This window comes from Strix aluco, chromosome 4, assembly GCF_031877795.1.
Source record: "Strix aluco isolate bStrAlu1 chromosome 4, bStrAlu1.hap1, whole genome shotgun sequence".
In the NCBI taxonomy this organism is placed as follows: Eukaryota; Metazoa; Chordata; class Aves; order Strigiformes; family Strigidae; genus Strix; species Strix aluco.
Genome location: NC_133934.1, coordinates 52,440,688 through 52,465,772, shown reverse-complemented (window position 1 = coordinate 52,465,772; position 25,085 = coordinate 52,440,688).

Here is a 25,085-nt window from a genome sequence, read left to right as displayed (position 1 = left end):
AGCCTTGGTGGACCTTGATCTTCCTCCTTGTTTGACTCATTTTCTTCATCCTTCTCTACTTCATTCCAAAGTTCCAGGGCCCCGTATCTATTGTGAAAGGGTACCATGGAAGGTGAGAGATGTTGGGAGAGGATTTTCCTGCCTCCCTGAGCAGGGACCTCTTTGCAGTCTCCCCCATATCTTAGGTCCCCTCCTTCTGCCTGGTAGCAAGAGGATGCGGGTCACCTGCCTCTTTTGGAGCCTCCATTTGCTCCTGTCACTTCAGGGGTGCTAAGGTGTTACTCTACCAATCCATTTCCCTTTCACACTCCCTAATATTTCTTAATCTTTCAACCCCTTCTTTGAGTTCTGCCACCTGGCTGAGCAGGTCATCCAGCTGATCACAGCACACACGGGTTTTGTCACTGTTGCTCTCCGACAGGATTGACAGGCTCACCTGCTTTTGAAGCAGATCAACATCCTTTCTAATACATGCATGAGTTTTTAAATGATTTATGTGCGATTTATATGCACAATACAGAGATGACATTATTTAAATGGCATTTAGTCAATTTTCAATTCTGTGCAAATTTGAGGTGAGGTTATTGTGCATTAGTTAAGTAAAACAATTCATTTATGATTACAGAGGTATCTAAAACCTGGTGTCCTGATGTAGTCATATTCTGAGACTTTCTTCTATCCTCATCCTTCCTTCCCACAAGAAAAAAAAAAAGAGACAAGGTTTATTTTTTTGTATTTCCATGTCTGCTATTTGTGAACATTCAACTCGTCCTTTGAACATATTCTCTTAAGCTTCCTAGTAAATAATTTATATTTCTAGAAATAATTGAGCAAGTTTATAATTATGGCAAATTACTGTTAGTTAAACAAACTGTACTGGTAATTTAAATTGTGCTATACTAGTTGGCAAAATACACCAATAAATATTTATTTACAAATATTGTGTGATTTAACTCAATAATCAAGTATCTACTAAGAATTTATTCATTCTAGCCCCACAAACAGGGAAGTCCTCTTCAAAGATTAGCATGAAATATAGAACTATTACTGCATAAAAAGTGTCCTTTGTGCCTAGAAAACCAAACACAAACAATACCAGCAACTTAATCAGAGAAGTAATAGTACTCCTCCAGAATACACATTACAAGGAACAAAATTATATATTTTAAACACAAAAGATGAAATAAAGCAAGTGATTACTTTAAGACCCCTAGGGTTCCTGAAATCAATCTGCCTCAAATTGCAACTCAAAACTCCACAAACACATCCAGGAACCTTCTCTCCCTCTGAACTGTCTTCTCTTTCCTTATGCTTTGGTTTGAGTTTGTTCTCAGACTTTCTCTGTTTATTTTTCCCCTCTGTCCACTTGTCCCTTTCTTCAATAGACCTCTTTTTCTGCCCCAAACTACTCTACTAGTTTCTTCATTGTTCTTCCATACTCTTTTTCTTTTGTATGCTTCCTTAGCATTAAAAGCTTACTGCTTTGAACAAAGAATGAGCAAGTCATAGGGACTTGTTAAGCTGTACGTTATTTAACAGTTACTTTAGGCACTTGAGGCTTACTTTAGGCTTGTCAGAATAGGTGATATGGTTTTTCGATTCCATCATTCTTCCTCTTCACTCAGGTTATTTTTTTAATGAAGTTCAATTCTTTGCATATTATAATTTCTTCAGCATTTCTTTTTGTCTGTGTGGTGATACAAATAAATGTAAAGCTATACCAAAGAAAGAACTCGGCAGACACAGTGAGTGTACATGCCACATTGATACTTGTCCTTTTCACTTCTTAGAACTTCACACCTTCCTTTGATGGGTTCTGTCTTAATGCTAAAGATATGAAACAAAGATAAGGAAAGAAAGTCACCCTAAAAATTCTCAAAAAGATGTTTAACATGATGCAAAACTTCGAGCTGCTAATAACAAAATCATACAGTTTCCTCAAAAAAAGCATCAGCGATGTTTGTCAGTACAAGCAAAACTAACCTACTGCAAGATCAAGGAATGCTTTGAAGACTACTTAAATACAGAGAACACACTCAAATAGGCAAGACACAGCAAATATCAATGACCCAGTACCTCTCTATTATCCTCACAAAAAGGAAAAATACTTCAGATACTTAGTAAAACAATTCAAAGCACTCATCTGAAGCAAATTATTCTGAACAGAGTCCTGTTACCCAAGAACAGCAACAGAGGTAGAAGCAAACGTTCCCTGAATTCTCAGTGTCAGAAACTGGGCACTTATACAGTAAGTGCCAGACCTACTGCAGATTTACATCCCTAGAACCAGTGATGAATTTTGATCTAGCAGAGTATAGGTTTACGTATTATGAACTATTAAGATGCATCTATGTACAATGCTGTAGTTGTAAACAGTGAAACTTGTCTTTCCATGTTAGGATGCCTGAGTTTCCTACAGACCCACTAACATATTCTCAACATTTTTCATAGAGGTACTAGAGCAAATCTTGACTAGAGCAAGTCACTGAAAATAGTCTTTTATAGAAAAACATAGTGAGATGCATTAGAAGGTTTGTTGATGATGCATTTCATATTGCAATTTTTTTTTAAGTGCCAGACACTGATGAATTGCATAGAATGATGCCACACTTATTCTGCTGCTCTGTAGGAAGTGGATCCTCAGTTCATGAAACTCTAGCTTATGAGCCACAGCACATGATTCCACATACACCTACACAGCAACTGGAGTGTGAATGAGTTAAAAGTATCATTGTAACCACTGTCACATTTATTTCAACATAACTAATGTATGAATTACTTCAAATGACAAAGCCCTGGTATAGTGAAATTTGTAACTTTCATTTACTTTAAAAAATCTTAAAGATATTTACCTACTTTCTTGTCATACATGGTACATGGGCTATGCTAATAAATGTCAGCTCACTGGTTCTGTACATTTGTCAAATGTTCAGATTTTCACTAACACGTTAAAAATTTTCATTTAAAACCAAGCAGAACAGTGTATGATGCTACCCTGTTCTGAAATTTCATCTTGACCGATGTAAAGTTCTACAAAATGTGCTACAAATCAGAAATTTTCAATTTTTTTTTTTTTTGGCAAATAATTTTCTGATAACAAGCTTACAAGAGCTAAAAGAATCTTGATAAAACTGAAGAGTTCATGTACTGTCTAGGTACTTGCAGACCCTGGCAGTCCTTCTCAGGATTAACCCATTTCGGGAATTGTAGAATGCAAAAGAGCAAATCTGCATATATGGTCAAGAATGCATTTTCAGTTTGCCAGAAAAAGTCCCCCCCAAAATTATGAACCCAGGATCATTTTGATCACTTAAAGTCTCTGCATGGGCATATAAGTAAGTTTTCTCCTACTTTTTTGATGTACTCCTAATATGCTGTTTCGCTTCACTATCACTAGGCACAAGCTAGCTCGCCTACCATGTTTTTCAAGTGTCCTTTGTCATTTCAAAATCCTTTAAAACTTCATGATTATTTTAAGTGCATTTTTTTACATTGATGAAGCAGCTTCTTCTAACCCATTCTGTCAAATAACAGTGCTTGTTTCCACAGACAAAACCTCTATCTTGCAATTTCACTTTCTTTCCACAGTTCCATAAGTATATACTGCCCTGGGGGTAAAAAAAAAAAACAAACCACCAAACAAAAAACCAGCACAAAATAAAACCGCCAAAACCACTCCACTACAAATCCCAAATGTCCTGTCTTGCAACTAAACAAACTGTTTTATTCTGTATTGAAATATCTTAGAGTACCTTGGGGTTTCAGTCAGGGGTCAGAGTTTATTATGTGATATAATATGTTAGAAGGTATGTTTTGTTTTTTAAAAAAACATCCATGGAAGTGCTCCTTACCTCAAAGAATTTATAATATAGATAGTAACAACAACAAAAAGAAATCCTAAGTATTAATCCCATTTTTCTGCTCTGCTGATAGAAAAGATATGGCAATAAAAATAACAATCCTACTTTTAGCTGGTGGTCAACTTCATATTATTAGAAAATACTGTCCTTTCACTATATTTCAAATCTTTTAAAGTTTAAAGGAAGTGTTCTTCACATACTCATTCAGAATGTTGTTTACAAAGTAGATGAGTCCAAAAATAATCTGAGGGGGAAATAAAAAGATATTTGGAGGCTTGGAATTTTTAATTTTCATTTTTTTAACTCTTTTGATATTTTGGAAAAGTTTGAATATAAGTATTGGAGGGAATCAGCAAGAATAATATTAATGGGTAGAAGAGAAATGCCATATTCTGTCTTGAGGTCCATGGACTCAGTATGTAGTAACAAAGAGAGATTGCATTTCATAAGCATAAGATAAAAATATCTTTCAGACGTTCATGCCATTGTTAGCTTAAAGTTTATATGAATCTGGAGGTTCTGAAAAGCTATTTTATTGAGTGACACTGCATAGAAAGGGAAGATAATTAGAAGTGAATGTATGGTCAAAGAAGGTTTTATGTGAAACATTAATGGATTTGAAGAAGCTTAGAGGCTATATGAGAATAAATAGTACATTTTCTAGAGAAAATAAGTGGAAATCCACAGATTATTTTCACCTCCAAGAAATGCTGTTTGTAGTAACATGGTACTTTATTCCTTTTAGTCATCAACTCTATATACTCTGTTTTTGTCTTATTACATGTTCTAAGAAACGTGGGGTGGGAATAGGTAATCTGTATGTTTGTGGAATTGAGTGGGAATAAGTATCTCTATAATTTCACTCTGTTCTATGGAATTACTCTGTATTGATAGGGTTGTAGCTGAGAACAGGTTCTGGATTTGTGTTCCTTTCCTGTACTACTACTTTCAGATAACATATTATAATACTTAAGAATGAAAAAAACCTTATTCTTCACCATTCATAAACTTCCTACAGAATTATGTTCCTTCATTAAAAAAAGAATAAAGCTTTTTTTAAAATCCGTGACCTACAGCAACTTTATACATTTGAGATCTGGCATAAAATTAAAAATATCTTTAAGAAGATTAAAAAAGGACTAGGTTGTAAATACATATTTTTAGAGCATAGATAATAAATAGTAAGGACTTTGCCTTGCCTGGTTTATGTCATTGTTTAGGGTTTTTTTGTTTTGTTTTGTTTTTTTCTCTCCTTTTCTGCATTGTCTTTTCAGGTCTGTCTTCAGAGACTTCAGCATTCAGAGCAACAGCAGTACAGCAAATCAAGAAGTAATATGAATCCTAGCAGAGAGTTTGATCAGAGTGGGAATGAGAGCAAAAGTAGGCAGATTGAGGTGAGTGACTAAGAGGACGGTTAGAAACAACACACAGAAGAAAATGTAGTTGGAAGATAGCAAACACAAGAATTATAGAAGGTAGGTTCCAGAAACAGTGCACGTTTTGTATTTTTGTGGTGAATGACTGGAGAGGGAGCACTGATTTAGCAAACAGATTTTATAGCTGATGAAGGATGAGCTAAGCCAGGTTTGTTTAACAGCTTTGTCTAGGAGCAGAGAATGAGATGTCCCACAGTAATTAAAATGAGTGGGAGGACTGAGCAGTGGAGACCCTGGCATTGAATCTCAGCCAGCAAGTGACTGAAACCTGTGAGAAAAACAAGTACCATTCCTTAAGGAGAGCACACCAGAAGGGAAGAGGCCATTATTAAGAGCTAGCCAATTCAAAAAAAGGCTACAGAATTGATGCGAGAGTTCAACATTTTTATATTTTGTGGTTAAGACTTGCAGAGCAACACGCAATAGTGCAAACTCTTCTGTTTGGGAAGACTAAGTGCAAAAATTCACAATTGTTCTTGTCTGTGCAAGAAACCAAGGGAATAACTGGACACATAATGAAAGGTCAATACTTATGAACCTATGGGGCAAGAAAATGAAAACAGAGAATTAAGTCAGCAAATGATACTTCTGTATTAGTTCTTAAAAAGATAACGCTTTATGTCACGGCAAATTTAAATATGATCATGAACAGAGACTAATCTCAAATAGTGAGATACAAGTGCAACTACAGTCCACATGAAGAGAACAGGATCACGTGCTCACCTTGTGTTTTCAGAAGTCTTGTCCTACAATAAAAACCCCAACCAAACAAAAAACAGGATAGAGTGAAATTATTACACCCTTTTGCATCAATGACAGATCCCCACTGAAGGTAAATCACCACTAGGGGAGGCAAATATGATGAAAATAAAGATGAGTAGTAGTAAAGTAACACTTAACTGTGATTAATATCAGTCCTCCTTCAAATATCAGCCATAAAGAAGAAAAATATTGAAAAACCAAAATATGTATGTTTCTCTGCATGACATAGGAATTGGAGTTTATATTTTTGATAAATACTGAGGGACATAAAGTGGGGTGGAAAGGAGAAGAAAACAACAACCAGACAAAGTATCTGAACTAAAATCTGAATCCAAATAAATTGACCTCAAGTGTCAGACTTCTATTATCTTCACCTTAATTAATATTATTCTATACTTTTTATTATTACTTCAGACTATATCTTGGAAGCATTATGGACTATATGTTGGAATCTCTGCTATCTCTATGCATTGTTTTATGAAATCAGTTATGCACTATTTTCTCTATTAACTGTTACGTATATCAGAATCTAGAACTTAATGTTATTTCATAATGCTGATAGTCACAAGATATTTTTGTAGCATAAGTGAACTTGATAGTCATGTTCAATCTCCAGATTATCTTTACTGTAATGGGTATGACTAAGATGTGGGGCATCACAAATCTTTAAATATTTTTAAGATTGTGTATCATCTCTTTCCTTTCATTCTTTCTGTAATACTATCTCTCCATCTATGCTAATTTCCTCCCCTACTACACTTGTGTGCATCACAATGGTAAAGACTTCATGCAGAGGAGTACATTATACATAAACTTTTCTGTTTTGGGCAAACAGATATTTGTCTTATACGTCCAATATGTAGCTACAAATTCTCACCAAAAAAACACCTTTCCAAGCCCTCCAGAATTTTAGATTTCCAGAGACAACCTCTCTGGAAATGATGATTGTCTCTAGCTGCAGATTACAAATGAGAAATATATCCATCCATTATGGCAGCATGTGGGCATAGACCACAAAAAACTATTAGTGATAAGTCAGGTACCAGCCTCCCTGTGTGACACTAAAAATTTAGCCTTAAAGCTGGAGGATAGTTGAAATAAAGATTTTTTTGTTTGTTCAGATTTTTAGTTTAGAAGATTGTACAGTGCTCCCTGGTGTTTGGCTTTAAGCTTTCTGGCAAACTGAAAGGTAAATATTAGCATGTTTTTTAAAACACATCTTTTTTAGAAGACCTACTATGGTGCAGGAAAAGAAAGAGAGGAGTGATACTGATAAATCTTTTGTCATCCCTTTCTCTCCCTCTTCAAGATCAAGAATGCTATAGCCAGAAGGGAAACAAACCATTACAAGAAGCTCTAGAACAGTAAAATGAAATTAGAAACTGCTTACTCCAAATGTGATTATAAAACAGTTGTGCAAAATTAAAGGCTCACCACTGTCAGAAGAAAAAGAAGAATTTGATTCCACCATTTTCACCTTCCATTAAGTTGTGTCCTCACAGTGCTTCAGTGGTCTAAGTCTGGCACATTCTTCAGTGAACCAGGCTGGCTTATTAAAGTGTCAGAAAAGTGTTTCAGAAGAGACAAATAGTTCATGTTTTCTGCAGGTTTACTGAGCAGAACTGGGTGATCAAGAGGTCAGTCAAGCACTAACATTTGGAACCTCCTATCTTAAGAGTACAGGTTGGAATACTTAGATCATCCCTTTGTGGCAGCACTGAGTTAGGCTCAGCTATCTCAAACATCTCTGGATTCTATCTGAAGGCATGCTCCCTCCCTTTAGGCAGCTGACCTGCTATTAATACATTTCTGACACTCGTTCTCTCAGGGTTTCTGCCTTTCTGATAATGAGAACCTGTTCTTTGGTTGCATCTGTTAGATAAAACCACCCACTAGCACATCATATTTCAGAGGTTTTTTTCATTTCTGAATACCTCCAGGGGATATAAATTGACTTGCTGACTGTTGTCATCCCTCCTCATCTGAAAATTATTTACCTTTACTTTACAAGAATCCTTCAAATTGTCTCACTGCTTTGGAGGTGTGGATGCTACTTCTTCAAACAGATGTTATCTCACATACTTGGCTGTCTAATCAACAATTTCCCCCTTCTGGCTTTTAAGTGATGAGTCACCCTGAGAATACAGTTCAATTTAGAGTGAAGCAACTCCACCTACTGAACCCCGAGTAAATCTATACATGAACAAACATACTTGATACTAATATCTAAGTGGGATTACTCTGTTCATTATTGAAACTTCATTGAAATCATAAATTATGATAAGTGAACACTGGAGTAATAGGAGATTAACAACTCACACTAAAATAGCCTAAAAATACCAAAGTAGACACATTTTATAGAATTCAGTTGTGGCTTACTTTCCCAATGAAGTTTGTTGCCTCTGTATTGCAGCTTCTTTCTACAATGAGAAGACAAGAGAGACTACTTGATGGAACATCATACTTTCTGCTTTTTGTTGTATGCTCCAATATACATTGCGAACACTAGTAAATGTTATGCGGTGAATGTGGTAGAAACATGTTTACCAGGCTTATAAGCAATTTTCACAAGCATGAGCACCTCCAATTAATATTATTGGCAAAAGGAATCTTAAGTACTTGGCAAAGCAATAGTTACTGACAATCACTGCTGCACGTAGGTTCATTCTTGCGTGATGAAACAGAATCAAAACTATTACTAGCATTCTTAGACAATCCACAGAGTACTTCATGGTGATAACTTCCTCCATTCCTACCAGAACTACTGTATTGGTGAACATAGTGGGTTTAGGGAAATAGGAAATGTAGAACAAAAATCTTTGCCTCCTTGGGGCAACACATAATTGTCTAGTTATCTTTTCCCATAGAGGTGTCTACAATCTTTTTATAGACAACAGTTCTTTTGTTAAATGAAGAACAAAAGTTCAATACAATTTCTTGTTAGGAGAACATGGAAATTGTATGAATAAAAACTACACAACTGAGCTTGCTAAAACCAGTGTTTCACAAACAGCCTTAGTGCCACCTAATACATACATAGTAGGAATATATATCAGTTCTTTCAGTGGACTTCAAGTTCACAGAAATTTCTCTGTGTAAAAAAGCCTCTGCTTGGAATACACACAGTCACAAGAGCACATCAGTTGAAAACAGGCCTCCACGAGGACAGGTTTGGAATAAACTTAGCACAGATTCAATTAAGCAGTAGAATTTACTCATATTTTAATGAATTTTAATTGGCATAAATTGTCCAAGCTGAGATTTCAACATCTTCCTTCCTAAATTAGTTCTACTTGAATGTTTGGGGAGTAAGGAGCACATCAGTGTCAATTCATGTGCAGTGATGATATCACATGCTGCCATTGTTACTTTTGCAGTGTCTTATCACCTGACTATAAGAAAAAGCCATGGAAATGGCACTAATGATGTGCTTCCAAAATACTGCCTGAAATGACACTAGGTAGATGAAGGAAGCAGTCATCTGCAGCAACCAGAAGCAAACTCTCCGTTCACTATAATATAATAAAAAAAATAAGGTACTTCAACTATTTATCTTTTTTGTTTGAAGACAGGTGTAACATTTGTAGACCTCCTGGAAAATCTGTGTTCATAGAGTACTTGCAGGTAGTTTACAGATATTGTTGATTTAACTTATTTACAGGTATTTTTAATAGAGTGAACATGATTTGCCCTCTGACTTTCCCTTCTGAGGCTCACGTTGGTAACAAGCTAAACTTTACAGTGATAGACTAAATAGCATTGGTTTTGCTAACACAGCTTTTCAGCACAGTAGAAGCAGCACCCTGCTGGACCCCTGCTGCTGCTAAGATTTCCTGTCATTGATTGAAAAGTTAAAGTTAGTAACAACACTTAAACATTTAGGGCCACAGATCTATAGCCCCAACCTTGGCATCCTAGTCCTCAAAGGATGTCATGGGTAACTGAAACCATGCCACATGTAATTAGAGGTTCCCTCTAGGCTCATGCACTTGACACACTTCTGATCTCTTGTAAAAGTAGCTTCTGGTGTTGAAAATTAATTTACATTTAACATTTCATTAACAACAATGCAACTACTTCTATCTCTACTCACGTAAAAGCCTTTAAAAAGGTCTATTTCAATTATTATCTTGCTTAGGAGCTAACCCCTTGCCTGTAGAATATCTCTTGGATGTCCCCAAAACACTACTCTTATTGAAGGAGCCCATTAAATATGACTAGTCCTAAAACACTGCGTGAAGTGTAGAGCCTTCATTGAAGTCAGGAGACAGTTAGTTTCTTCCAGGGTCTGGCTCTGAGTCTTTGTCCTCACCAGAGACAAAATAAAATAAACCCTGGAGGCATGGGAGTTATTCAGAAAGCAGTTTGTTCTCCAAATCCTTTTGTGGTGCCATCACCCTGTTGGAATACTTCTTATTTCCCAGATGGCCAGCTTTATGCTCAGTTTGCATGTTGGAAGTCGAGTTTGGAGTTTGTTTTGAGGTGACCTTAAGGTGACCTTAACTTCCATCCACAACTATGTGCTCATAACTGTCCTACTGAAGATACTCTCTCTTACATTCAGGGATTTCTTTGACTCCTTTCCGATATTACACTTTCTTTGAAATTCAGCATATTACTTTGTACGTCCATGGAGAGAACAGAACTGAGGTTTTAATACATAGTTGGGTACCTTCTCCTGTGATGATCTGAGCATGTCATGAAATTTGTCATTTACATCTATATCATTAAGAATTCAGTGAGTTTTCTCATGTAATTTAAGCTTTCTATGCCCCTGTTAAGAGCTTGCTTTTGTCACAGGACAATCAATGCTTCGTATTCCATACCCATATTTCCTTTTTTTTTTAAACAAGGTTATCCAAAAAGTTCAGTCCTTTTTGAAAGTGTAACTCAGCTCTTGAAGGCTTGTAGTCAACAATGGGTACCTATAAAAAACCTTAAATACTAATAACGTAGGCACAGTTTCTTTGCCACGAGGTGTTAAGCTTGCGTTCAAGTTAAATTACTCTAAACCAGAAGAATTTCCTTCCTGGACATGAGACATGGGAATGTATTAGACTGTTTGTCATAGCAGTGCATTTATTCTCCTCATATGTTTGATTTAAGTAATTAAGTTATTTTAAATCAAATGTGTGTATCTCCTACTCTCTCCTTGTTATTGTAACCTGGACAGATTAACAGTTTGGAGACTATCATCCCTGAAGTACGTGTTTTGCAGTTCAGGCTTCTTTGTAATCCATACCCATTGTTATTTATCTTTTCAACTGCCCATTGGTGCTCAATCCTCTCCTCCCTGTCTCATTTTATGACTTTAGCAATTATTTTTTAATAAAAACAGCTAAAGACAAGACATGAGAATGTGTCTTTCCAACTTCACTGTTTGTTTTCCTCTGTTGTGCCTGAACTAATCTAACTGTCATCTGAGATTAGAAAATGGAGTTTGGTCAAAATAAATTCAATTTCAACCAGTATGTAATTTTTTTTTTCACATCAGAATGCACTCACATTCCTGACTCCCTACTCTTTCATCTTTTTTTGCTATTGTATTCTCCTTGTACTGTGTTCTGCAACTCTTGTAATCCAATAGATAGATCAAATGCTCATTAATTTATGTTATGTTAGTCTAACAGTAGAGACAAGTTTCAGAAAGATTGCTGGAAGAAAGAGAAGACTGAATAGTTCTTGATACTGTCACCAAAAAGTTTAGGTTCCTCATTTTGGTCAGAGGTGAGAAGGCTCAACCTTCTAGCTTTTGGTTATTTCTACAGAAAAGCGTGTAAATTCCTCACGCCTTGTACTAGCAACTCCAGTCTGCTGCTTGTTTAGCAAGATGGTTAATATCAAACTAGCACTAAGTGTCTATGACTTCCTCACCAACAGAATGCTAATCAGAAATTCTTAGTATAGTCACTAATCCAAACAGATTTTGGATCATCTCCAACTCTGTTCTCTACTATTTGAACTTTAGAGAACCTGCTCGACCCTACTATAAGCCTTTCAAAACACATCTAACTCAAGCACTCTTTAGAAGCTTCTTGTAAACTAAATTGAATAATTGCACAAATATATGTGTTTACTGTGAGAGTAAAAGTTTTGGTACAAGAAGGGCAAAACATGCTGCAGTAGTCATTCTTAGACTTTCTGATCCCATCAAGGAGTGTAAAGACTAAACACCTTCCCAAATACAAACTCTGTTCAAGGTGTGTGTTGAGGTGCATCTGAAGATATGGGAATGAAGAAGAAAGAAAAGCAACAGGTTGAAATCCTAGCGCATATGCAGCAATATTAAATTTAGGTTATACCATCTCTAGCAATACCCAGAAGGTGATTTATGGGAAATAGTAGGAGATTCACCAAATTAATGTCATAGGATCATAGAATGGTTTGGGTTGGAAGGGACCTTAAAGATCATCTCATTCCAAGCCCCCTGCCATGGACAGGGACACCCTCCACTAGACCAAGTTGCTCAAAGCCCCGTCCAGCCTGGCCTTGAACACTTCCAGGGAGGGGGCATCCACAGATTTTCTGGGCAACCTGTTCCAGTGTCTCACTACCCTCAGAGTAAAGAATTTCTTCCTTATACCTATTCTAAATCTACCCTCTTTCAGTTTAAAACTGTTACCCCTCATCCTATCACTACACTCCCTGAGAAAGAGTCCCTCCACATCTTTTCTGTAGGTCACTACAAGGTCTCCCTAGAGTCTTCTCTTCTCCAGGCTGAAAAACCCCAACTCTCTCAGCCTGTCCTCACAGAGGAGGTGAGCCAGCTTCCTGATCACCTTTGTGACCCTCCTCTGGACCTGCTCAAGCAGGTCTATGTTTTTCTTATACTGGGGGCCTCAGAGCTGGACACAGCACTGCAGGTGGGGTCTCCCAAGAGCTGAGTAGAGGGGGAGAATCCCCTCCCTCGACCTGATGGCCATAGTTCTCTTGATGTAGCCCAGGATAAGGTTGGCTTTCTGATGTGTGAGCGCACATTGCTAGCTCATAGTCAGTTTTCCATCCACTATTACTCCCAAGTCCCTTCTCTGCAGGGCTGCTCTGAATCCACTCACCATCCAGCCTGTGTTTGTGCTTGGGATTGTCCTGACCCATGTGCAGGACCTTGCACTTGGCCTTGTTGAACTTCATGAGGTTTGCACAGGCCCATCTCTCAAGCCTGTCCAGGTCTCTCTGGATGGCATCCCTTCCCTCCAGCATGTCGACCTCACCACACGGCGTGTTGTCATTGTGAGAGATGAAAAAAATCAGGCCTGCGAGAAACACAGACTGAGAAAAACAGCCTGAGAAAGAGATAAAAGTTGAGGCCCTCTGAGCTAAGGAATACCTCAAACACTCACAAGACAAACCTATAGTCAACGGGATGGATGGTGTCAAGGTCAAAGCTGATAAGGGTGCCTGAATAACACAGGATACAGCTGGAGGAGGGAGCCCTGTGGAGACAGGACAGCTCTGCTCTGGTGCACCTGGTCAAATTTCAAGGGCCACCTGTCCAGTGGATGACCTTTGCTTCATTATCTACGAAATGTATATTAAAGTTAACATCCCTCAATATGCTTATTAAGACTAACATGATCGTGCTAATTACATCATCTCATGAAACACCTTACCCCTCCCCATACATGGGATATATAGATATGTGGGTCGACCTAGAGGACGGACCCAAGGAAAGTGTGTATAAAGCAAGGGGGAGGAAAGGGGCCGGAGGGGTGGGCAGAGAGTGCAGTGAAGCGAAGAAGATGGATACCTCCTGGAACCCTCACTGGCAGGATCAACACAGAAACTCAGACTGGTGATCTCTATTCCCCTGTTCCCTCTATCTTCCTCCTTTCCTTTTTCCCTTTTTCCATCACTACCATTAAGAAATGCAAGGCACACTGTATTGCTTGCCATGACTCATTATATACTTAGCCAATTACCATGTGTCCAATTAGTACATTGTGGGTAGTTAATAAATGTTTGGAATTTAAGACTTGTCTCAGGACATGACAGTCATTGGCAAACTTGATGAGGGTGCACGCAATCCCACTCCGCATGTTGCTGACAAAGATGTTAAACAGCGCTGGTGCCAACACTAACCCTTGATGAACACCACTTGTCACTGTTCTCCACTTGGACACTGAGCCCTTGACAGCAACTCTTTGAGTGAGACCATCCAGCCAATTCCTTATACACCAAGAGGTCCATCCATCAATCCATGTCTCCAATTTAGAGACAATGATGTTGTGCAGGACAGTGTCAAATGCTTTGCACAAGTCCAGATGGATGATGTCAGTTGCTCTTCCCTTATCCACCAACACTGTAATCCCATTGGAGAAGGTCACCAAATTTGTCAGGCACGATTTCCCTTAGTGAAGCCATGTGGGCTGTCACCAATCACCTCCTTATTTTCCACATGCCCTAGCATATTTTCCAGGAGGATCTGCTCCATGATGTTGGCAGGCACAGAGATGAGACTGACTGGCCCGTAGTTCCCCAGGTCTTCCTTTTTTCCCCTTTTTAAAAATAGGGGTTATGTTTCTCCCTTTCCAGTCAGCAGGAACTTCACTGGACTTCCACTTCTCAAATATGATGGATAGTGGCTTAGTCACTTCATCTGCCAGTTCCCTCAGGACCCACGGATGCATCTCATCAGGTCCCATTGACTTGTGCACCTTCAGGTTCCTTAGATGGTCTCAGACCTGGTCTTCTCCTACTGTGGGTGGTTCTTCATTCTCTCAGTCCCTGCCTTTGCCTTCTGCATCTTGTGCAGTTTGGCTGGAGCACTTGCTGGTAAAGACTGAGGCAAAGAAGTCGTTGATTACCTCAACCTTCTCCATATCCCAGGTAAACAGGTCTCCTGTTTCTTTCCAGGGAGGGCCCACATTTTCCATAGTCTTCCTTTTATCAGTGACACATCTAGAGAAGCTTTTCTTGTTACCCTAGGCATCCCTGGCCAAACTTAATTGTATTAGGGCTTTGACCTTCCTAACCTTATACTTGGATGCTTAGACAGTTTCTCTGTATTCCTCCCAGCCTATCTGTTCTTGCTTCCACCCTCTGTAGACTTCCTCTTTGTGACTGAGCTTGTCCAGGAGCTCCTTGTTCACCCATTCAGGCCTCCTCTTGTGTTTGCCTGACTTCCTCTTTGTCGGGATGCATCACTCCTGAGCTTGGAGGAGGTCATCCTTGAATGTTAACCAACTTTCTTGGGCCCTTCTTCTCTCCAGGGCTTTATCCCATGTTGCTCTACCAGAAGAGGCCAAAGTCTGCTCTCCTGAAGTCCAGGGTAGCGAGCTTGTTGTGTGCCCTCCTCATTGCCTTAAGGATCTTGAGCTCCACCATTTCATGGTCACTGCAGTAAAGGCTGCCCTTGAGCTTCACACTCCCCACCAGCCCCTCCTTGTTGGTGAGAACAAGGTCCAGCATAGTACTTCTCCTCTATCACTTGGAGAAGAAAGTTATCAAATGCATTGCAGAAACCTCCTGGATTGCTTATGCCCTGCTGTGTTGTCCCTCCAACAGATATCGGGGTGACTGAAGTCCCCCGTGAGGACCAGGGCTTGTGAATGTGAGGCTGCTCCCATCTGTCTATAGAGGGCCTCATCTGCTTGGTCTTCCTGCTTGGGTAACCTGTAACAACCCCCCACTATAACATCTCCTGTCCCTGCCCAGGCTTTAATCCTGACCCATAAGCTCTCAGTAGGTTCTCATCCATTCCTAGGCAGAGCTCCATGCACTCCAGCTCATCACTGAAATAGAGTGTGACCCCCCCTCCTCATGTCCCTTGCCTGTTCTTCCTAAAGAGCCTGTATCTTTCCATTCCAACACTCCAGTCATAGGAGCCATCCTACCACGTCTCCATGGTGCCAGTAAGATTGTAGCCCTGACTGTTTATATTACATACCAACCCCAGTGACATCATTCACTGTTTTACAGACTTTGTAAGTATGGCTTAATGGTTGAGACACTTTTTTTCCACTAATCAGTCTAATCCCAATTTGTATCTATTTATAGGTTTTAGCAAGCCTGTTTGAAAAGGAAAAACAACCAAAGAACAAAGTCTCATGTCCTTCATTCCTGGAAAATGTTTTCACTCAATCCTGATACATTTTGAGCTATAGAAGAAAAATTCTGATCAAATAACTTTTCAAATTAGTATTACCACTCATGGTACATCAACATAACTGATGTTAACCCATGAGGTATGGATCATTTTTTCAATGCCATGGAATCCTTGTATTAGGAATCTGAAGTACATTATAGTGGTTTACAGATCCTCGATAAAGATAATTTTTTCCTCCATAGTGCTCTTGAGTTGCTTTACTACTCTTAGTCTTTATGGAAAAGAAACAAATACTCACAGTCAGGTGAGCTGTTAGCTCTTGTCATATGGGTGCTTTTCCTTAAAGTCAACACTTGCAGATAAGACTGTCATTTCAGTGCACTCCTGCAGGGAAGTATTAGGGGCCAGGAGAATTTACAGGTGAGAACCAGGATTGCCAGGCTGCCCTGCAGAGCAAGATAGGTGGCAGGCTTTTTCAGGATTCACATTGAACTCCAGAATCAAAGCAAGGGATTAAAGTTCAAAGCAATTACTAAATGAATCCAGCTACAATTTGTCTTAAGTTATGAGAGTGGCAAATTGGCTGAATCCAGTTTAGGTCCTTGCTCCTCTTTGTTGAAAGTCAAAGCACAAAAAAAATTTGTCCCAAAGGAACCATGACTTTAGTAACTGTAAAGAACAGTCCTTTTCCTTAGCAAATAGGAGAGGTGTGAGTACATGCCCTCTGGGAACCACAGCTATCATGAGGAAAACTCATGTCAAGCTCCCAGTGGAATAAGGAAACTGGTAATGTATAAACAGGCAGGTGTTCAGCATTCAGCTGTGTTTCTGCAAATCAGTTCTACTACCCTGCATGTATTGAGTCTGCTGGGAAATCTGTAAGCAAATTCTGCTGACTTGGCAATAGGGGTGTTTCTTTACCTTATCTGAGAACAAGTAGCTGGAAATGACAAACATCTAAAATACATGTTGAATTTATCCTCCTAGAACCACTCAAGAACAATCATTCATAAAAAAGCTAATTCCTACAACAGTCTAGAAAAATAAAAGTGAACCAAAAAGCAAATTTTTCTTTCATCCCGATTCAAGTCTAAGTCAGGTTCTGTAAACCAGTTTTCTTGTTCACTTTTCTTCTTGGTTTGCAAAACTATCATTTGTAAAAAAGGTTAAGGAAGGATGTGCTTGCCTTTCTTGATTACTAGGTAGCCAGAAAGAGAAACAATAGACCTTATCTAATGAACTGGGACATGTATTGAAATCAAGCAGCTGTACTCAGTTTAGCCAAGCAAAGAAGAAACCCCAACCCTTAAACAGCCTGCACAATCAACCCTGCAGAAAGAGATCCCCATTATGAGAGCACTTTGGCCATAGTATGTTTATAAAGGGTAAAGGACATACCACTTGGACTAGGACCATTGTTGATGTCCTGTATAAAATTTAAACTGTTATAGGATCATATGACTTCTTTCCAAGTTAGCAAGTAGTTAACTGAATTCCTGCTCAATAGGCATGTGACTTCATAGTTTAAAGTCCTTCCAAAAAACTCCCAAGCCCTCTATCATGGAAATGTATCTTTTCCTTGGTTGTCTTACTGACAAAAATAAATCTCTTATCTTTGATAGCTTTTCTGAAGACATGCTAGGTTTTATTTCCTTCATTTCTACAGCAAAGAAAATCAAGACAAAACTGGGTCAGAAATGAAATACATATTTGATAACAGGTGCAGATTTTCTTAAATACAAGGAAAAACCCTGCAGGCTTAGACATTTTAGGGTGTTCTAATTTGAATAATTTTGCAGGTATTTGAGTGCAAATGTGTGCATGAAAAAACTAACATTAACACACAAACATGCTAAAAATGTCACAGGTATTCTTGGAATGAGAAATGAGGAAATCTGATCCACAGTTATTAAAAAAAACTCTCAGAGTTCAGCATTTACCATTTTACAGAGGTTCACTTAACAGTGAACAGAAACAAATCCCACTGCCAGTGTCCCAGAATGAGTAGGCAGAGCAGCTGGACAGAACCACTGCAAACTAAATTTTCTTAACATCAAGATACACAAGTCACAGAAACCATTCAGCAAGACTTTTGACTTAAACCTGTTAGTGGGTAAAGGGAGAAATAAAACTTCATATAGCAAATTCCAGTCCCCCCATCCAAGAGCCTCTCAGATTCTTCCACTGCAGTAGATAAACTATTTGTTCTTTATTATAAACTTAGAACTCTGATTGCAGTACATTAGCATTCAAAACACCACCAAGGAAAAGAATGCTTCATGATAGCATTAAATATTATTATAACAATGGTTTAATTAATAAAAGCAGTTAATACATGTCTGTACCTTTATATGTGTCTATTGAAAGGTAGCATGCAATAGCAAGATCTTTATCTTTGGATTCTCTTTTGCTTTGCTTTGTTATGTGGGTTGGAGATTTGGGGGCAGACATGTAATATGTCTGTATGTAAGGATTAATACTTTATTGGAAGGCTGTCTCTAAACCCGTTAAAGCTTTTTATGTAGGGGGAGTGGTTTCCTAGCCACTCTTCATTTGTACTGAACTTTTAATAAATTTTTATTCAGTTATAGTTTTGTTCTGAAGAGAGGAAAAGAAACCTTAAAGTCTAATTTTTTATTTTTTTAAGATGAAGTACAAGAATTGTAGTCCATCTGACTCCCCAGACACTGAAAGATGATCACTTAAATCACACTTCAGTACTGCATGGTTATGTACTTTCTTCCATAGTTGATGCAAGCCACAGTATTAAAATTGGCTCTCATAGTTTTGGTCATTCAAATCAGAAACATGCTCCCATTAACCTGAGTAGAACTATTTGACTTATAACTCATGAGAAAAATAATTTTACAAGGATCAAGTCAGACCCTCACCTACCACCTGAAATACTCTAAACTCACATGGCACATCCAAATTTCAGTCATTATATGGACTGTAATGATTACAAAAACTTGCTATGAACTGGTTCAGAATCAAGTCAGAAAAAACATGTCTCCAAATATTTGTGAGATTAGCCTGTATTGAGCTTATATCATTGCTTACACAGCTCTCAGTATCCAAACTATGATGAATCACTTACAATGCATCTGAAAGTTTGAAGACTCATCTTTTTCCTACATAACATAGCTTTGTTACCTGAAGCAGAAGGATATGCTATTACAATGCCATTAATCACATGCTTGGAGGGGGATAACCCTTCCAGATGGCCCTTGCATGGAATATGACACCAAGAACATACACCATCTTAGCTCAAAACATTCGGTTTGGAAGAGGTAACATGGCTCTATGCTGTGAAGGTACACAGAATAGGTTATGGGGTTTTGATAGTAATAGACTGGAGAAAATAAAATTATATGTATTACTCCTTGTCCCACAGTGCAGGCTGACATGATGTCACTATAATCACATATATATACTGGCACAGAGCAGAGAGTATTTTAAGGGGATCTATCAGTACCTAGAAAGATGAAAGGAAAAGCACAATATGCTCCTGACAAAGACAAAGCACTTGTCAACACTACCAATGGCTAAGGAAGGGTCAACCTTCAAAGATACCTTATCTTCTCAGCATTTTAAAGTATCCATCATTGTTTCTGGAAGCCCTACTCAGTATTTTGACACCTAGTACTTTGCCCTTGTGCCCATCCACTCTTTTTCTCAATTTTCTTCTCTCAAGCTAGAAATTCGGTAGATGTCCTTGCAAATCAAGAAGAAAGCATATATTTCTCCTTCCTGTTTGGGCTTTCTGCCAGCTGGGAAGCAATAACCTTGAAAAGGTGACTGTCAGCCAGATTATTGGCAGGCAACATCATTGTAATTCCAAACAGCAAAGAATAAGAGATAAGGACAAGTACAACCATTCTTTCCCCTCCTGATCTAGCAACCTGCTTTTATTTTTATGCAGTCACCATTATTTCCATTAGAGACACACTCTGAAAAGTTCTTCACTATCAAAGATTAAAACTGACAAAGCAGGATCAAGAATTGCTCCAGACTAATATTTGTAAATTACAAGCCCAACTCTGCCATTAGATATTGATCACATTTTACAGTAACTCTGGTATGGCTATACTTTTATTATATTCAATTGGGAAAAGCCAATATTTTAAGTGTCATCTTCATTTCTGTAATCACATTTATCAATATTATTTCTTGTCCCCCACTGTAGTTTGTCACAGAATATAGTTTCTATAGTCACATGAATCCATTGCCTATAGGATACCAGACTGTACCAATATGGAATTTCTGTGTCCAAAAAGAATAAATTGTGTTTAGCTAAAGAGTGACTGTTGTCACAGAAATAGTGACCAGGGACCCAGACATCATGCTAAATTGGGAGTGCAGATGATTGCAAGCATGGAGGTACTGTGCCCTTCTTTTTGCCCCCACAGAAAACCACCTGTTTTCAGGTTTCCCACCCATACTACTTAGTAGTCAAGGTATCTCAGTTTGGAAACAAACAAAAAAATATCAAACCCAACTCCCAAGGTTTTCCAATCTGAAAGCATGATTTTATCACACATTCTTTACTTCATTCCAAAAAGCATATTAAAATAAATTTTGTTCATGTTTACTGTCAAAGCTCTGTACTTCCATTCAAGTTACTTTTCTTGATATCCACTGTTGAATTTTTTTTTTTTTTAAATCAGTTTCAGCAAATCTCTCTCTCCAGCCACCTCAGGCTCTTAAAAAACCTTATGTTCACACACACAAGACAGCAAAGATTATGACAAAGATTTATCTTAGAAATAAATATGTAAGAATTTAGACAGATCCTTTGGGTTACTATGAATAAAATAGAGGAATTTCCAGCTTATAGCTTCTGCCCAGACACTTTGTGTAGTAGTCACCTTCACCACTTAAAGTGCAGATGTTAGACAAGAAAATTGAGAGAAGGTGCTTTTAGAACCATAGCACTTGGATTTAAGATATACAGTTTCAAATCCTGGTTTATGCTACAGCCACTGGGTAACCTCAGAAAAATCTGTTCAGGCTGGGTTATAAATTCTGTTTTTCAAAATGCAAATTAGCATCCGATAGGCTTCACCAGAATACATGAGTCCTTCTTGACATTAATTGTATAAAACTATTCATGTAAGTTAGGCACATTCTACTAAAAACAGGAATTAACCTTATTGCTGTGTTGTTTATGAGAATACAAGGGTGGGGCAGAAGTAAATCTTAAAATATTTATTTGGTAGAACTATATTTAAGACATAAGTCAAGGTTTCTTTCCAGGTTATAGTGATACCCACTTGCCCTTAAATTGGCTCAAGGAAAAATAACTGATGTTTGTGTTACACTGTTTGAGCCATTTGCTAGAATTATTTTTTATGAGCTTAATGAAGTGCAAGGTTAAGTTGTGACAATAGCTGCTATGGTAATATGTGTGTAGCCAGTAATAATTTACTAACCAAATTTAGTCAAGAAAGTGACAGTTTTACATACATAATGCACAAGGAAGTGACCCTTCCCTTATAGAGATATTTGGTACAAGCCATACTGCAGTCAGCCTTTTTAAAGCTGAAGTTGAGAAAACTTGTCACATTATTTCTGCTTAAATAAGCACATGACTTTACGCAGTTGTTTTTTTGATGAATCATAGAATGGTTTGGGTTGAAAGGGACCTTAAAGATCATCTTGTCCCAAGCCCCCTGCCATGGGCAGGGACACCTTCCACTAGACCAGGTTGCTCAAAGCCCCGTCCAACCTGGCCTTGAACACTTCCAGGGAGGGGGCATCCACAGATTTTCTGGGCAACCTGTTCCAGTGTCTCATCACTCTCAGAGTAAAGGATTACTTCCTTATATCTGTTCTAAATCTACCCTCTTTCAGTTTAAAACCTTTACCCCTCATCTTATCACTACACTCCCTGAGAAAGAGTCCCTCCACATCTTTCTTGTAGGCTCCCTTTAAGTACTGGAAGGCTGCTATAAGGTCTCCCTAGAGTCTTCTCTTCTCCAGGCTGAAAAACCCCAACTCTCTCAGTCTGTCCTCACAGAGGAGGTGAGCCAGCTTCCTGATCACCTTTGTGACCCTCCTCTGGACCTGCTCAAGCAGGTCTATGTTTTTCTTATACTGGGGGCCTCAGAGCTGGACACAGCACTGCAGGTGGGGTCTCCCAAGAGCTGAGTAGAGGGGGAGAATCCCCTCCCTCGACCTGCTGGCCACACTTTTCTTGATGCAGCCCAGGTTGGCTTTCTGAGGTGCGAGTGCATATTGCTGGCTCAGTAAGTTTTTAATCACTACTACCTCCAGGTCCCTCTCCACAGGGCTGCTCTCAATCCACTCATCATCCAGCCTGTATTTGTGCTTGGGATTGCCTCGATCCCTATTAGGGACCTTGCACTAGAACTTAATGGGATTTGCACAGGCCTGTCAAGGTCCCTCTGGATGGCATCCCTTCTCTCCAGCATGTTGACTACATCACACAGCTTGATGTCATCAGCAGACTTGCTGAGGGTGCACTCCATCCCACTGTGCATGTTGCTGACAAAGATGTTAAACAGTGCTGGTTCCAATACCAACCCCTGAGGAACACCACTCATCACTGCTCTCCACTGGGACATCAAGCCATTGATGGCAACTCTTTGAGTGTGACCATCCAGCCAATTCCTTATCCACCCAGTGGTCCATCCATCAAATCAACTTCTCTCCAATTTAAGAGACAAGGATGTTATGAGGGACAGTGTCAAATGCTTTTGCACAAGTTCAGGTAGATGATGTCAATTGCTCTTCTTTTATCCACAGATGATAATTATTCAATTACAAAAAGCACAGCCAAAGACATAACTGTGACCCACCCAATCTTCTACTCCAATGATTAACAGCTAACAAAACCAGAGAAAGGAAAAGTTTTTCTAAGAACACCAAGGAGACAGAGCATTGCCTGGGTTTTGCCTTTGCTTGTTTTAAAGTTAAAACTTCTTCCAGTAAACCACACTTAAGCTGGCTGTGCCAGGGCACCAAGGTAATTGATTTTGGGTCCTTCTTTATCCCTCCTCACTCTGAGCACTGATACTGTGAGGCCAAGTGTTGTTAACTACCTTCAAAACACTACAGGATGAGGAGATGAAGAGCTTTGCTTTTGCTAGTGCATTAAAACACTTAATGAAAGTTATTTGACATTTTCAGTTGGATATAAAATTTTAAAGGAAGGAGTATTTTATTTTTTCCATGATGCTTATTTCTTAAAGAAGAAACTGGTTAAGTTCACCTTGAACCTGTAAAGGTGGATTCTTACAACCATGTTTTTATTGATAATCTCTTTATTATTTTCTTCTTCACTCTTATTCTTTGAACCTGAGCAAAGCCACCAAGACACAGGCATTCCTATTCTGAGTTGGTAGAACATCCCTGACAGGGAAAATTTAATAAGAGGAAGGCATGTTTTTCCACTTCCAAGCCTTCAGAAACAGTGGTGGTGTTCCCCTGGACTATGATAAATAGTGTATCCCAGTTCTTCACAAGAGAGCAGGGCAAGAGGATAAAAAAAAATATATATAGATAAAAACATCACCACAAGAACCTCTGCCTGGGTTACATGTGAAAAAAAAATTACCTCGATGGTCAGTAGGTAGGGGTGTGGTTCCCCTTGACAAACAGGGCCAACTAATGCAGCTTTGATCAACCTGTCCTTAAAATAGACTTTATAGTTTTCCCCCAGTCCCTTGTTGTAACTTTTTTCACCCAGTTTATCCAGCCTGTTTTCTGGCCAGCTCTGAAGTCTAGACAAAACTTGGGAAAGAGGCTGATGAAAGAGAGATGACCCAAGTGCCACATCAGGCATTTACAACATTTTTGCAATAAAGTATAAATACATGGTGAATACAGTGTTATATTTACAGTGCTTCCTTTGTTTAGCATGCAGATAGCTTGTTTTTCAATAAGTAAACATAACTTTTCTCCCTCCCCCCCACCTTATTTTAGCAGAGGATGGACATGGTTTTAATCAAAAGCTTCATTCCTATGATTAAGTATCAACAGTTTGGCTAGGCTAGGATGTATCCAAAAGCTCATTGTAATGTGCTATAAACACTGTTGCAGGATGTTAAACATCTTTTTTCCCCCTGAGTCAAGTTCTATAAGTGGGAGAAGTTTCTTCAAAAAGCTTGTATTTCAATTAATAAATTAATAGTCCTCCACATGCCACAAGTGTTAAATTCTTAAATCTACCATCACACTAAGAAAGGTCTCTAGACTGCCCTGAACAGCAACCATCTTTCATAAAAGTGCAGATGCAGTGTATTAGAAGAGCAATGGCCACAGCCTTAAGACTATAGAATCCACTTGGATGGTACTAATTTATCAAGGAAACTACACTTTTTGTTAGAAGACAAGTGCAGGGCCAAAGAGCCTCAGGTAGCTTCAGACCTTACACAAGTGATTGCCAGGTACTTGTTCTGAAGGATGATACCATTTTTGGCTATTAGTACTGAAAAGCAGCACAATTACATACCTAGACTAAATCCAGGCACGGATGCAGCTGCCAGTCCTTCGGTATGCATTTACAGTGCAGTAACAGAGCTGCTGAAAGAATGGTTTTAATGGCAATCCTCAGGGCATCTCATCTAGGGATTGCTGAAGTCCTCTGCTTCTCGGATACATAAGAAACCACTTAGAGAGTCCCAGTCTGTCCCACACCATCCAATACAGCTGATAATGGGAATGTTGACTCGTTGTGTGCAACAGGAAGTGGTGATGATTAAGCAATTCTCTAACAGTAGCTTTATGCTGTAGGGTAATGTTTCAGACAGGAAATAGAAACAATACTTCTGCAGCCATCTCTGTATGCACACCACACACCTCTTCCCCAGAAGATTAAGCATTATTAGATTCACCCAGGTTGCCTTGCAAATTCATTATTTTGACTCTAACTTATCAAAATACAAGGGATGTGTTAGAAAGACTTAGTTTAAGGTGGGGTTTGCTTTTTTTGTTATTTAAAGATCACAACTTGCTTTC